The sequence below is a fragment of the Dermacentor silvarum genome, chromosome 11, assembly GCF_013339745.2.
Source record: "Dermacentor silvarum isolate Dsil-2018 chromosome 11, BIME_Dsil_1.4, whole genome shotgun sequence".
Taxonomy (NCBI): domain Eukaryota; kingdom Metazoa; phylum Arthropoda; class Arachnida; order Ixodida; family Ixodidae; genus Dermacentor; species Dermacentor silvarum.
The window spans coordinates 93,814,388-93,821,786 of NC_051164.1; positions in this window are offsets into that span (position 1 = coordinate 93,814,388).

Sequence of the window (7,399 nt, forward strand, 5' to 3'; positions counted from 1 at the left end):
GGGTCATCAGAAAGAAAGTGAGAGAAATAGAGACCGTGAATTGGATGTAAAGAATGGAAACGAAAAGGACAATGGAGATTTACAAGAATGAGAAGAAAGAAATTAGAAGGGAAAATCTGTACGATAACACAAAGGGCAGTGCCTTGCTATTTGAGGCTCGAGCCGGTTGCCTAAGGACGAAAACATATCGGAACAAATATTCGGAACTAGATGAGACATGTGTATGCTGCAGTAAAGATCCAGAGACCACTCAGCACATCCTAATGGAATGCGACGGGATCCACCCAGCGAGAACCGTAGGTAACGTGCAACTCCCAGAAGCACTTGGGTTTAAAGTGGAAGGAAACATAAACAGATCAGCCGTAGAGATCAGCAAGAGACGATTAGAGTACTTGGTGGAAAAAAAGCAGGGAAAAGATCGATACGACCTGATCTCTTAAAATCATAGGCAGCGGTACAAGCTAAATTTTTGAAAAAGGTATACAAAAATGCGAGATAAAGAACATGTGTAGTATACCTGATTAAATCAAGCAGGCTAGGTGGACTATTTGTCGCCACCCCGTTTCAAAGGGGATGCCAATAAATCATCATCATCATCATCATCATCGCTTCTGATTGGTGCTCGTTTTGCGGCTGCCGCAAAAAATGGGTCTCGCACCCATTCGAGCGTTTGCCGCGCGTTGCTGCCCCTTTTCGTGAATCTTGCCGCGCGCGACAGCATCGTTCGCCGCGCGCGGCGTGTCGCGCGCGTTTTTGTCGCTAGTGTGGACGTACCTTAAGACGCTGTGGCCTCTCCGCCTTACCTTCAACGCGTTTCGAACGCGCTGCCCAAGGCGGTGGCAAGTCAAGTTCAAGTCGAGGAGCGTTTATGAATACGGGGGGTATACTCTCTCAGCAGTCATGTGATGGCGTCGGCAAACGCGGTGCACGTTCCGGCATGTGTAAATGGCTGCGTAAGACGCTGTGGCCGCTCCCCCTTACTAGAGAGTACTGCACGTTTCTAACGCGTTTGTGCTAGCGTCCCCTTAAGCGGGAGATCCGATGATTCCCTCCGGAGCTTCGCCCACTCATCATCATTCACCCCGTGGATATGCTGTGATTTTTTCTCTTTCCCTCAACCTCTACTACTACTACTACTACTACTACTACTACTACTACTACTACTCCCGGAGAGCGAGTCAAGTGACATCTCCAGCTTTGCGCCTGCGTGACGACTTTGCGCCTGCGTGACGGCGCACGCTCGACTAAGAACAGCTGCGTTAAAAGCTTTGAAAAGAAAATGTGTTACATTTCGGTCTGGGCGGGTATCGAACCCGGGCCTCTGGGGTGCGAGACGAGTACGCTGCCCCGACGGCACGGCGGCTCCACGGTTCTGCCTAAAGGTGTGGCCTAGTGCGTGCGTCATTGCGCACGTCACGTCGCAGCCATCTGACTGACTAAAGGTGTGGCCTATATAGTGCGTGCGTCATTGGGCATGTGATGGCGCAGCCAAAAAAAAAAGGGGGGGGGGGGGGGGGGGCACACCATGAGTGTATACTAAATGAGCGCGTAAATGCTTTTTGTGGCAAATGCTCGTAGCAACGCCGAATTCGCTGGCAATAAATGGCAATAAATGTCAATAATGAAATGAAATGAAAATCGCACGGAGACAGCAACCATTACGCATCCATTACGCGCATCCATTACGCGGCGCCAGGTTGTCTCGTTCATGGCCCGCCGGACCGCGCGCGCGAATCTCCTCACAGTCAAATGAGTGGTGTTTAAGGACCTGTCTGACGGACATCATTGCAGTATATGGGTAAGGGAGGTCGGCCTGGGCAGAAGTGGTCGCGTTAGTTCTGTCGTCATTTCACGCACACCGCTGGTTGCATGAACTGCGTTGATTGGCTTGTTTGACAAGCGCGTCATGCAGAGACGCTTGCCATGCGTGCTCAGTGTGGCTGTAAAACGACAAAGCCAACCAGTAGACGCACACTAACGCTCCGATTAAATGGCTTTGTAGCGGAGCGTGGGTAGCGTTCTTCGTTCCGCTGCCGATACGCGACCATTGTGCGCACGCTCGATCATTAGCATTCCCGCTAGCATTCCGCTGAGGCGGCTCTGCGCGAATCGTTAGGACACGATGGTCTGAGTGGAGCGGACTATGAACGCTCTGCTGACTCCATCATCTCGAGAATGGGGACAGCTTGTCGAGGGATAGACAAGGTCGCAAGGATATCGTGTTCAGTAGGATTAGACACAGTTTCCTGCAATAATTACTAGAGGAAACTCTGTCACTAATGTCTGCGGGAGCTTCAATGTTTGTGACCGGGCTAGTTTGTAATCCATCCGTGACAAAGACAGAGGACGGAGGACAGAAAGAAGGAATGACTGAGCACATGCGCTGACTTCCAACTCGTGCACAAGCGCTTGTGTTCGTTCATTCCTTCTTCCTATCTTGCGCCCGCTGTTGCGCTGTTTTAGTGGCGTAGCTCCTCTTAGTCTAACCTTGTCACGTCTCCGTTGTCCGGCGTATCTCCCGGCAGTAAACGGCAGTATCTCCCGTATAATGCAATAGATGGCGCTGTCTCATAGAAGTACATGGGCGGACAAAAGGATTTGTGGGATATACTGGGCACTCTAGATGTGGAAGATGAGTAAGAAATCTTTTAAAAGATATCTAAAAAGTAACAAGGTGCTTATAAAATGGGAAAACAAGGCATCTGGGCCTATAGAGATACAGCAGGGGCTTAGGCAGGGGTGCCCTCTGTTGTTCATGCTGTATTTACAAGGATTAGAGAAAAATGAGAGAGGAGCGGACTGGCTTCAACCTTTCCTATTTCAAGCAAGGAGAAATGGATTAAACAGTCATTACCAGGACTGATGTATGCGGATGACATTGTACTTATGGCTGACAGCAAGGAAGACTTGCAGAGATTAATGGACATCTGTGGTAAAGAGGGAGATAGCTTAGGTTTGAAGTTTAGTAAAGAAAAATCGGCAGTCATTACTTTTAATGATAATCAGGGCAGCGAGCATAGGATACAGGAGGTTAGCTGGAGGTGGTGGATAAGTACAAATATCTTGGAGTGTGGATAAACAATGGGCTGAGTACCTAACGGAACATGAAAATATGTGACGGCTAAAGGTAGCAGAAATGCAGCTGTGATGAAAAAATAGGGCACTGTGGAATTACAATAAGTACGAAGTGGTGAGAGGGATTTGGAAAGGGGTGATGGTCCCTAGTTTGACTTTCGGCAATGCGGTCCTGTGCATCAGATCAGAGGGTTCGTGCAAGGTTGGAAGTTAAGCAGCGAGAGGTAGGTAGACTGGCTCTGGGAGCACACGGAAATACACCAAATCAGGGGGTACAGGGGTGACATGGGATGGACGTCATTCGAGGGCAGGGAAGCCAGTAGCAAGATTGAATTTGAGGAGCGATTGAGAGAAATGGCAGAAAAGCGGTGGGCAAGGAGAGTTTTCATTTATTTGTACATGAGGAATGTTGATACAAAATGGAGGAAGCTGACCAGAAAACTGTCAATCAAATATTGGACTGCAGGAGGGGTGCAAACCAGGAAACAACATTGAAGGTTAAGGAAACAGAGAGGGGTCTGTGGAAAACAGGGATGCAGACGAAATCATCACTGGGAACATACCGAACTTTCAAGCAAGAAATTGCCAGAAGAAGATATCTATACGATAATTCTAGGGGAAGCTCTTTGTTGTTGAAGCCAGGACGGGAGTATTGCGGACTAAGATGTACCGAGTCAAGTACCAAGGTATAGACACGTTGTGCCTTGTGCGTGTGGAGAAGAGGAGGAAACGGCCCGAACACCTCATACTTTTCTGTAAAGGGCTTAACCTTACAATGCAAAGCAACGGGGCTGATTTTTTCAAAGCATTGGGGTTTAGGGACTGTGAAGGCAAAATAGACTTTAAGCGGGTAGAAATAACCGAACAGAGGTTATCTGATTGGTGGATAAAATTAAGGCAGGGGTGAAATTTCACCCACCACAAAGTACAAATTATGTTAATAGTCATGGCTAGGTGGCGCATGCCACCGCCCGATTTCAAGGGTTCAGCCTCATCCATCCATCCATCCATCCATCCATCCATGTGTGCAATATGGCGCTTGTGTGAATCGACATTAGATGGCGCTGGAAGTGCCGCTGCTCTTTGCCCTGCCGTGCCGTGGCATGGGAAGGCCGAAAAAGGAAATGAAATGGTGGGAATTCACCAAGGATTGAGCAAGGATGCCCTCTGGTCACCATTGTTGTTCACGCTTTTCCGTCAAGGGCATAGAAAGACGACTGGAAAACAGCGAATTAGGTTTTGATTTATCCTACATGCGTAATGACAAATGGTGCAACAGAAAGGTCCCTGGATTGATGTACGCAGACGACATTGTGCTACTAGCGACAATAAAAAAGATTTACAGATACTTGCGAATATCTGTGGGAACGCAGCGACAATCTAGGCCTTAAGTTTAGCACAGAGAAATCAGGGATTATGATCTTTAATGACACACGAGTAACTTCGTGGTGTCAATTCAACAGCAAGTAATACCCATAGTGAAGCAATATAAGTACCGTCGGCGTACACATAAACGAAGGAAAGAATTACTCAAGCAACCACCAAGATAATCTGAAAATAAAGGGGAAGCGGAATGCAGCATTAATGAAACAAAGAGCACTGTGGGGCCACAATAAGTATGAGGTGTGTGCGTGGATCTGGAAAGGAGTAATGGTGCCAGCGCTAACATTCGCAAATGCCATTATATGCTTAAAATCGGATATATTGGCGGGTTGGAAGTTAACCAAAGATCAGTAGGCCGGTTGGCTTTGGGAGCACACGGTAATACGACAAATGAGGCAGTGCATGGAGACATGGGTTGGGCCTCTTTTGAAGTCAGAGAAGCACAAAGCAAAATTAGTTTTGAAGAAAGGCTCAGGAACATGGATGAAAATAAATGGGCGGCCAAAGTGCACAAGTATCTCTACATGAAAAGCGTGGACAAAGAATGGAGGAAGAGGTCAAGGAAGTTGGCAACCAAGTACAGGATAATCGAAACTGTAAATAGACAACCAGGGGTCATCAGAAAGAAAGTGAGAGAAATAGAGACCGTGAATTGGTTGCAAAGAATGGAAACGAAAAGGACAATGGAGATTTACAAGAATGAGAAGAAAGAAATTAGAAGGGAAAATCTGTACGATAACACAAAGGGCAGTGCCTTGCTATTTGAGGCTCGAGCCGGTTGCCTAAGGACGAAAACATATCGGAACAAATATTCGGAACTAGATGAGACATGTGTATGCTGCAGTAAAGATCCAGAGACCACTCAGCACATCCTTATGGAATGCGACGGGATCCACCCAGCGAGAACCGTAGGTAACGTGCAACTCCCAGAAGCGCTTGGGTTTAAAGTGGAAGGAAACATAAACAGATCAGCCGTAGAGATCAGCAAGAGACGATTAGAGTACTGGTGGAAAAAAGCAGGGAAAGATGGATACGACCTGATCTCTTAAAATCATAGGCAGCGGTACAAGCTAAATTTTTGAAAAAGAAAGATAATGAGAGGGTATACAAAAATGCTAGATAAAGAACATGTGTAGTATACCTGATTAAATCAAGCAGGCTAGGTGACTATTTGTCGCCACCCCGTTTCAAAGGGGATGCCAATAAATCATCATCATCATCATCTCTCGGATTGGCTGCTGCGCGGGCTGCGCGGGGATGCGCGGGGAGCGAGCGCCTCTCTCATTTCTTGGATCGTCGCCGTACGTGTCGGATCGTTGGTGGAGCATGGACGATGCGCAGCGGCGGGCGCGGATGGCCGCTGCGGCTCGTGCTCGTCGGCAGGATCCCGCGGTGCGGGGGAGATGTCATTCCCCTTAAACCGGTACTCGAACCCCTAGCTGTGCACTTCTCCGACCACAAGTGCGTAATATATAAAGGTAACTTGAAATCTCAATAAAAGTTTTCTTCACCGTACCTCACGTGTTTGCATGATGATTTATCGGCGAACTTCTCGGAGGATTAACGGTATCACCCATAACCTCCGGAGCTTCGCCACCTCACCATCATTCACCTCGTGGATATGCTGTGATATTTTTTTTATCATTGGTTTTTATTAGGGAGCGACAAGTGCGTGGTTTTGCCTAAACTTCAGTCCTTCTGGCTTGAAACTACTTAAGCCAAATTGATCATTTTCAACCAAATGCTGCCTTATGTAAGTAAAATATTTGGCAATCATTAGGCATCCGAACCAATATTTACGGCCTTCGTGCTTACAAAGCTAGACGTGCTGAAAATTTAGAAAAATAAAGTAATAAAAATTGCAAGAAACGTTTGACAATTAGAAAATCCCATGTACTGCTCATCAGTCGATCCTATGACGCATGAACGATGACAGGACTCGAGTTTCCTGCGGCAGTTTTTGTAAATAATTTAGGATTTGATACCGTAACATGTTAAGAAAGTCCTGTGTGCCGCTCCAATTCACTGGAGAAAAGGCGAAAGGGAAACGGGGCAGGTTTCTGACTTGCTGACAGGCAGGCAGGCAATGAACTTTATTTTAGGTCCTGAGGAGCGACTCCGAGAACCCCTTACGGGGGAGGAGCACCGTGGGCCGCTCCCACGTTGGGACGGGCAGGCCGTGCCTGACCGCCGCGTCGCGGGCCGTCTGGACAGCCCGTAGCTGAGTGGTGAGGTCGGAGCTCTTGAGCGCCTCCACCCGCTCTTCTTCCGTGGTGAGATTATCGTGGTCCCGTAACGAGGGACACCGCCAGAGCATGTGTTCTAAAGTGCAGAAGGGATCGCCGCAATCCGGACAATCGGGCTCGAACGAGTCCGCGTACCTGCTGACCTGGCTAGACTGGAGATAGCACCCGGTCTGCAGCATGCGAAGGGTGGAAGACTGAGGCCTGGAGAGCTTGGCGTAAGGGCGGGGGATAGACCCTCCTGCCGAGCTGATAGTGCTTTGAAATCTCGTTAAACGTGTGGAGCGAGTCCTTGTGGAACCCCCGCGCCCTCGAGCGGCGTTTCCACCGGCGCGGTGGGTGAGTTCGCGCGCGCGTGCGTGGGCCAGCTCGTTGGCGTTGGGAACGACGGTGGAGACCGGAGGCCCCATGTGGGCCGTGGAACCAAGTGATGAACTGCTCTGAAAATTGGAGGACGCTTAAGCTTCGCCTTTAGGATGGAACGCGATAGCATTCAATATCCCTGAAGGCTTGTCAGGCTTCCCGGCAACTACAGCATTCTTTTTTTTTTTTTTTTTTCTACCTTCGCCTCTGCGCGGCCGCTGCCGTTTTACGCCTGCCGAGGAGGCAGACGCCATTTGGATGGTGTTTTTGCAAGTAACATACTCGGGCGCGCCGCTGTTGGTATGGTAGAAATGCTGGAAAACGGGTTTGACGTG